The 7,748-nt window shown below is 42.0% G+C and overlaps 1 pseudogene; it reads right to left on the bottom strand.

Moving 5' to 3' along the window:
* Window positions 1-3,156: 3,156 nt before the first annotated feature.
* Window positions 3,157-3,927, bottom strand: LOC101590460 (annotated as a pseudogene).
* Window positions 3,928-7,748: the final 3,821 nt, after the last annotated feature.

Genomic DNA, 7,748 nt, shown 5'->3' with positions numbered 1-7,748 from the left:
TCAAGTCAATAACTTCTGAGGATAACCCACTAATATTATAGACTGCTAGACAGTGTTAGATTGTTTAGTTGAATTCAAACACGTATAGTATTTAGATGCCATTAGAATATTCACCTCTGACAGGACAAAAAAAAAAGGATACAAAGGAAAGATCATTTTGTATTTATATATACCAAATAGGATAAATTTACAGTTACTTTTGCTTAATTCAATGAGAAGAAAGAGGTGTACTAACTGTGTTTGGACAGAACATCCTGTCTGCTTCTTGTACTATGGATAACCACTAAGAAGATAACAATGTACAGTGTATTGACTATCAAAACTGTTCTGTTAATCAGCTGTGAAACTGTCTCATTCATATTTATTTCTCAATAAAAAATATAAAAAATAAAAATAAAGTAATGCTTACTTTCAAGAATAAGGTTGTGAGTGTTGCTTCCCCTTCTATTTCATTAAGAGTTTGAGAAATGGCAGCATTGTCTTCTCTAAATTCCTTGTAGAATTCAGCAGTGAATCCATCCAGACCTGTGCTTTTCTTTGTTGGTATGGGTTGATTACATCTTCAATTTTGTTGACTGACTGATACTGGTTTATTTAGAGTTTTCTATCTTCTTGATTCAGCTTTGTTAATTCATATATGCCTAGGAATCTGTTCAGTTCTGCTGTGCTTTCCATTTTATTAGAATACAGTTTCTTGGGCTGGGGAGATAGCTCGGTGGTCTGAGTGCTTGTCTGGCAAGCTCAAGGACTCAAGTTTGATCACCGCTTCCACATGCTGTACTGGTCCCACACTGAGCCAGCCACCAAAACCAGGTGTGGTGGTGCACACCTGTAATCCCAGCAGTGGGGAGGCTGACACAGGAGGATCTCTGAGTTGAGCTATGTAGCGAGACCCTGTGCCAAATAAGTGAATAAAAGATTTTTTTAATTTAAAAAATATAGTTTCTTGAAGTAGGAATTGATGATCTTCTGGATTTCTGAAGGATCTGTTGTGATTTCATTCCTTTTCATTCCTAATTGCATGGATTTGAGTCTTTTCTTTCCTTTTTTGTTGTTTGTTTGTTTTTATATATTCAGTACAGAGTATACAGGGTCTCACTACACAGATTGGACTAGTAGTGATCCTCCTATTTTCAGCCTCCCAAACTCTGGGATTACAGGTGCATACCACCATGCCCAGTCTCATTCACCAGGCATCGAACCCTTTGTTGTTCTTTGTTTGCTTTGGTATCTGGACTGGAACTCAGAACCTTTCACTTGCCAGGTAAGTACTGCGCTGTTGAGCTCCACCACTGCACCTTTCCTTCCTGTTTTTTGATAAGATTGGCCACAGGTTTGTTGATTATACTTAATCTTTCAAAGAAACAACTCTTTGATGCATTGATTGTTCATATTGTTTTCTTAGTCTCCATTGCATTAATTTCTGCTCTGATCTTTATAATTTCCTCTCGTATGATCTTTTGGTTTAACTTGCTCTTCGTCTTCTAGACACTTGAGGTTCAACATTAAGTTGTTTGTTTGAGCTGATGGGAATACACTGCTATAAATTTCCCTCACAGGACTGCTTTCTATGGTGTCCCATAAGTTTTGGTGTTTGTATTATCATGACTGTTCCACTGTAGAAACCACCTAACTTCTTTAATTTCATCTGTGATCACTGGTTGTTTAAGAAGGTGTTATTTAATTTCCATGTGTTTGTGAAGTTCTTGTGGCTTCTGTTGCCATTGATTTCCAGTTTCATTGCACTATCACCTGATAATACGCCTGGGATAACTTCCTTTGCATATATTTAGGTATGTTTTATGAGCTAGTATGTGGCCTGTTTAGGAGACCATATCATGTGCAGCTTAGAAGAATGTGTATTTTGGGGTTTTTTGTTTGTTTTTGGTGCTGGGCGTTGAATTCAAGACCTCACACTTGTAGGCAGGTGCTATGCCACTGAGCTAAATTCCCCTCCCAAGAATGTATATTCTGATGTTGTTGGGTAGAACACTCACAAGACATCCAAAAAGTCCATTTGTTCAAAAGTTTGGCTAAGTTCTGATACTTCATTGTTAATTTTTTTGTCTGGTTGATCATCCATTTGTGTATATTCAGGTTCCTCATTACAATTGTATTAGTGTTTATTTGATTTTTTATGTCTGTTAATATTTGTTTTATATAGTTGGGTGCACTGGCATTTGTTATATATATATTTATGATTGTCATCTCTTCTTCATGGATCCCTTTATAAGGATGTAGTGATCTTCTTTGTCTCTTAACCAGTTTTGACTTGAAATCACCTTGTCTGCAAATAGAATAGCTGCCCTGGCTTTTTTTCTGGGTTTCTGTTACATGCAGAATTGTTTTGCATCCTTTAACTTTCAGTCTATGAATTTCTTTTTGAGTTAAATGTGCTTATTCTAGGCAACATATTGTTGGAGTAAACTTCTTGATCCATTCTGCCAGTTTGTTTCTTTTTATTGGTTGGTTGAGACCATTTACATTGATGGCTATAACTGATGTATATTTATGTGCCCTTGTCATGTTTTCCCTTTGCTGGCTCCCTTTTTCTAACCCCTCTGTTTAGTTGCTTACCTCTCCTTGGTGGATTCCTTCTGTTGGGGTTCATGGAGTTGTACTCCTTGTTATATCTTTCTAGAATATCCTTCAGAACATTTTGGAGGCTGGTTTGATGGTCATGAATTTTCTCAGGTGTTCTTTGTCATGGAATTATCTTAGTACTTCATGAATTTTGAAAGATAGTTTTATGGGTTACATCAATCTGGATTATTGTTTTATTTTAGGGCTTGAAATACTTCACTCCAAGTTCTTAACTTAAGGGTTTGTGTTGAGAAGTCTGCTGTGATTCTGACGGCTTTCCTTTGCTTTTTTTTTTTTTTTTTTTTTTTTTTTTTTTCTCTCTAACAGCCTTTAATATTCTGTTTTTACGTTGAATTTCTGGGATCTTTATTTTATATGTCTTTATGTGGATTTTATTATTATTATTTTTTTTTAGTTTCAAGAGGTATTGTTTATTGAATTAAATTAGTGACTCAAACCGTACTACATATAAGTATGACTTTTAATTTTGCATCAGGTCACCACAAATCAGATTTACACAGTCCTCCTAGGCAGATAACCCAAGAAAGTTTCAAGTGGCGCTAACACAAATCCTCTTTCCTTCATCACAAGCAAATTAAGAATTTTAAGTTTACAGATGTGTAAAACATCAATGCACCTCAGCTAAAAAGCCTACTTTTAAGAAAAAAGGACATGTTCTCATTTTTGGCCTAAATTTTATTTAATTCTTCCCAGTGGATCCAAAGCCTCCAGAACCCCTTTCCGTATCATCCAAGCCCTGCACTTCCTCTATCTCTGGGTAGTAGATCCGCTCACAAATAAGCTGGGCGATGCGATCGCCCTTCTTCACTTCAAACTTCTCTTTGCCGAAGTTAAAAAGCGCGACACCAACATCTCCTCTGTAGTCTTCATCTATGACCCCAGCTCCGACATCTATGAAGTGTTTGGCAGCCAAGCCCGAGCGTGGAGCCACTGTGCCATAGCACCCAGAGGGAAGGGCGATCTGGATGTCCGTCTTCACGAGAGCTTTCTCCATGGGTGGTATCGTGCAATCACAGGCGCTGTAGAGGTCATAGTCAGCGGCGCGCGGAGCCCCACGTCGGGGCCGTGGCGCGCTCAGACAGCCGCATGGAGCGCAGGCGCAGTGCCTCCTCGGAGGGCCGGGCCCGCTTGCTGGGGGACATGCGGCGGCGATGTCGGCTCCGCTGCAGCCTCAACGCGGGGCTGCTGGAGCTGCACAGCGGGCGAGGTCCCGAGAGTCCTCTCGGCTGCACGTGCCGGGACGCAGAGGGGAGCCAGGACGCGAGCGCTGGGCGCAGGCGGGGGAGCGTCATCTCCCAGCCGAGGGCTGTGCCACCTGCATCCTGCACCTGTAGATTTTATTATTAATCAGGGTTATTGGAATTCTGTATGCCTCACTTAGTGTATTTCAAATTCTTTTTTCCTCACTTCAGAAGTTTCCTGCCAAAACTCCTGTAAACAGATATTTTATTCCCATCATTTTTATTTTATTTATTTATTTGCATTTTAGGGAAGGGTCTACAGGGTGTTCAGGGTCTCACTACTAGATCAGACTCATGGTGATCCACCTGTTTACAGCCTCCCAAGTGCTGGGATTACAAGCATGCACCACCATGCCCAGTCTCAATTGCTGTCTTAGCATACCCCAGGGCTGGGGCCAGCACAGCAGGCCTGGGGATCAAACCCCTGGCCCCTGCACCTGCTTGCGGGTGCTTTAATCCACTGAGCTATTTGAGGGGCCCTCCTGTCATTTTTAATTGTGAGGATTTTCAAAAAGCCTTGTGGACATTTCTAAATTTCCAGATTAGCCAAAAGTACCTGTCAGCCATTATGAACCGCACTAGCTCTTGTAGAATACAAGAATATAGATTTTTTTTTCACCCTTTATATTATATCAAATTCAGTGGTTAAAAAAAAAATCACTTCTTATTTCTCTGCTGCACCGTTCCTTACCCTCCAGTGTCAGCCTGACCACATCTTCTAAGTCCTTCAGGCCTCATCTCTGTCCAAGCACCCTCTTTTGGGCACTCATTTTCTGTGTCTACACCTAGCTCAGGGCTTTGTCTGTTGTATTTAAATTATTTGGTTCTGTACCTGTCTAGCAGAGGAGCCATTGATTTTGTCTTATCTTCTCTGTTTCTAGAGAGAGATCTATTTAATTAAATATAAAATAGAACATGCTTAAAAATAATGTTTCCAAAACTGGTCATTTCATCTTGACTTCAGTGTAGGGTACCATAAATGAGTAAGCAGGGAGCTTCAGGTGGGGGTGAAGGCAAGGATACGAAAGAGAAATGACCTATTCTTATCTTCCTACTTTCTATCAATCTCTGTTCAATGGTGTAGGAGACCCCTCCAGGCTCTTGTCTCAGTCCAGGAAGACAATATTTGTAATCCCAAAGATATATTATTGGAATCCCACCAAGCTAATTCCAATCTACCACTACAAGTGCAACCCACAGCAAAAGTAAATACACTAAAACATACTTATAATTATTGAGGAGTCAAAGGGCCTTAAGTCCAGCCATGAAGATGGCTTTCCAGAGCAAAGAGAGCTACCCAGGGCCACACTCAGGTTGTATGCAGCTGAGAAGGAGGAATGGCTTGAGGAAGAGAATTGTGGAAAGTAGGTGACTACTATAAGCTGGGCTAAGTGGGTGGCCTGCATTTACTTCTGTCATATACAGACAGAGTAATTTGCATTATGCTCTTGAGATAGTATCTAATGTTTCAAGGGTCTGGTGCTTCAGCTCCATGTGTAATCTTTCAAGCCCCAGGAAGTTATAGCCTCTATCTCAAGGCTTGATCCCAAATGACAGCATGGAGCACTGGCTCTTTGTCCTGTCTCAACCCGGCTTATATTGGAGAGCAGCAGGTGTGGGTTATCAGGGAAACATGCATGCCATCTTCAGAGACTACCACCAGCACCTCAGCTAGACCAGTACGCATTGCCTAAGGCCAGTTGAAAGGATAAAGAGAAGTCCTAGCCAGCTCTGTACATATCAATACAAGGAAACAGGGTCAGGCTCAGCCATAATGGAGATAATCACTCTTCTTTCAATGAGAGCTGCTACAGTTCCACTTCAAAAGAGCAAGGAAAGCATCTTGAAAAGAGCAAGGGGTTTTTTTTGTTTGTTTGTTTGTTTTTGTTTTTGTTTTGGCGGAACTGAGGATTGAACTTTTAAGGGATAGACTTGGATGTCAGACAGGCCCTGGCTTAAAATCAAACTCAGCTGTTCATCACCTAAACCACTTCAAACAACTAAGTCTTTCTGAAGTTTAGTTTCTTCACCTGCCAGCTGAGGATAATAAGAAATATCTTTTAGTGCTGTTATAAGCACTAGGATATGTGTAGATAGATAGATAGATAGATAGATAGATAGATAGATAGATAGATAGATAGACAGATAGATGTGATGTAACATATCTAATATATATATATATATTAGAATACAGTAATAAGTATTTTAAGAATGATTTTGGTTGCCAGTAACACAATACATTTTCTACTTACTTAGCTGAAAGCTTTCTTACCTTTCAGAAGAAGAGGCTGGGCTGTCCTTAAGAGCTGCGCTTGAGGGGTCAGCAGAGCTGCAGCTGATTCCTGCCTTTCTGTTCTGCTGTCCTTCCTTTGGCCTCATGTGTGTCACTTTGGGATCTTTCAGTGGCTATGGAGTCTTCTGAAAGCCCATGCAGGAAAGAGGAAGGAGCAGTGCTGCCTGCAGCCATGCCTTTTTAATAGGAAAGCACACGTTCTCAGAAACCTTCATTAAGGTCATGTTGGCCAAGACCATGTCATCTGGCCACACATCTGTGAGGGAGAAAGACAGGCTTTCCAGCCTCTGCAACAGAAAGGGTAGAAGACAGAGAAGAGAGTTTATAAAGACATCAAATAAGCCAGCCTACCCTAATGCTGGCACACCTATCACACTAATAGCCTATCCATCTGTCCCCAGTTGTCAGAGTGGCCCCTGTTTATGCCTGGTGTTCCAGTGTGATTGCTAAATTGTACCTCATTCTGCTTTCAGAAGTCTTTGGTTTGAATGGTAAATTCTATGTTCACCCTATGTACCAAGTATCCACTTTTCATTAAATAGCAGTTGTTTATAAGACAGAACACAGGCATGAGCAAACTCTAAGCCAAGCTTACATGAGGCAAATGCATGTGCAGTGCAGGTGGTGGGAGTGCCGAGTCTGCAGGGTGGGACAATGAGCATGGATGGACAAATGAGTTGCGCTGAGTGGGCTGGGAAGGGTGCGAACTCGCAGACAGGAAGGCGTAATGCCAAGGTGTGAGGAATCTCTGAAAAATGGAAAATGTGAGGGCTGGCCTGATACTTCAGCAGATTAAAGCCCCTGCTTAGGCAGAATGCAGCTGCTGGGATCCCCGGCATGCCATGCTGGCCCCACCCCTGAGGCGCACTGAGATGGCGATTAAGACTGGGCGTGGTGGCAGCACTTGGGAGGCTGAAAACAGGAGATTCACTAGAGTCTGATCTACGTAGTGAGACCCTGGAGACCCTGTCCTACATACAGAAAGAAAAAATAAAATAAAATGGAAAATGTGTGATGCAAGGTTTGATTTGGCCCAAGAGCAGTCGAGGCGCTCGTGGCACAGAACAAGACAGAGTAGGGTCCCTGGGTACATGAAGCTGCCTGTCATTACAAGTCCCTCCGAGTGGGCAGGTAAACTTCAGAGGTAAACTCTGTGCGCACCAGAAGCAGATCTCAGAATTCCCCTTGCAGCTAGTTAACTGAAAGCCCCTGGACTCTGAGGGAAAGGCCCAGAGAGGCCTGGAACCCTGGGCCAACAATGACCCTCTAAGACCGCAGGGAGGATCCGGCTCACCTCTAACTTGTGCGGACGTTGCCTCCCTGTGACACAGAGCAGTGAGGGGCAGGGGCAGGGCTGGTCCTCGGGGTGTGTATTTGCAGAGCTGTGTGGAGGGACTGAGAAGTACAGAGACGGCCGTGCAAATAAAACAGGGACTATTTCTTGTGCCTTAAAATAAAGCAAATTCCACTGGAGGCAACTAGCATGTCACACCCCAAAAATAAAAGCAGACAGAAAAATGGAAGCCTTTTTCTCTGACCATTTTTTTTTTTTTTTTTAATTTGGAAAGCCGTTTATTACTTCTCTGACCATTTTAACCTTAGCAGCCTTC

This window comes from Octodon degus, unplaced genomic scaffold (assembly GCF_000260255.1).
Source record: "Octodon degus isolate 3935 unplaced genomic scaffold, OctDeg1.0 scaffold00299, whole genome shotgun sequence".
Classification (NCBI taxonomy): Eukaryota; Metazoa; Chordata; class Mammalia; order Rodentia; family Octodontidae; genus Octodon; species Octodon degus.
The sequence above is the reverse complement of the archived record's forward strand: the minus strand, read 5'-3'. Positions and strand labels throughout refer to the sequence as shown.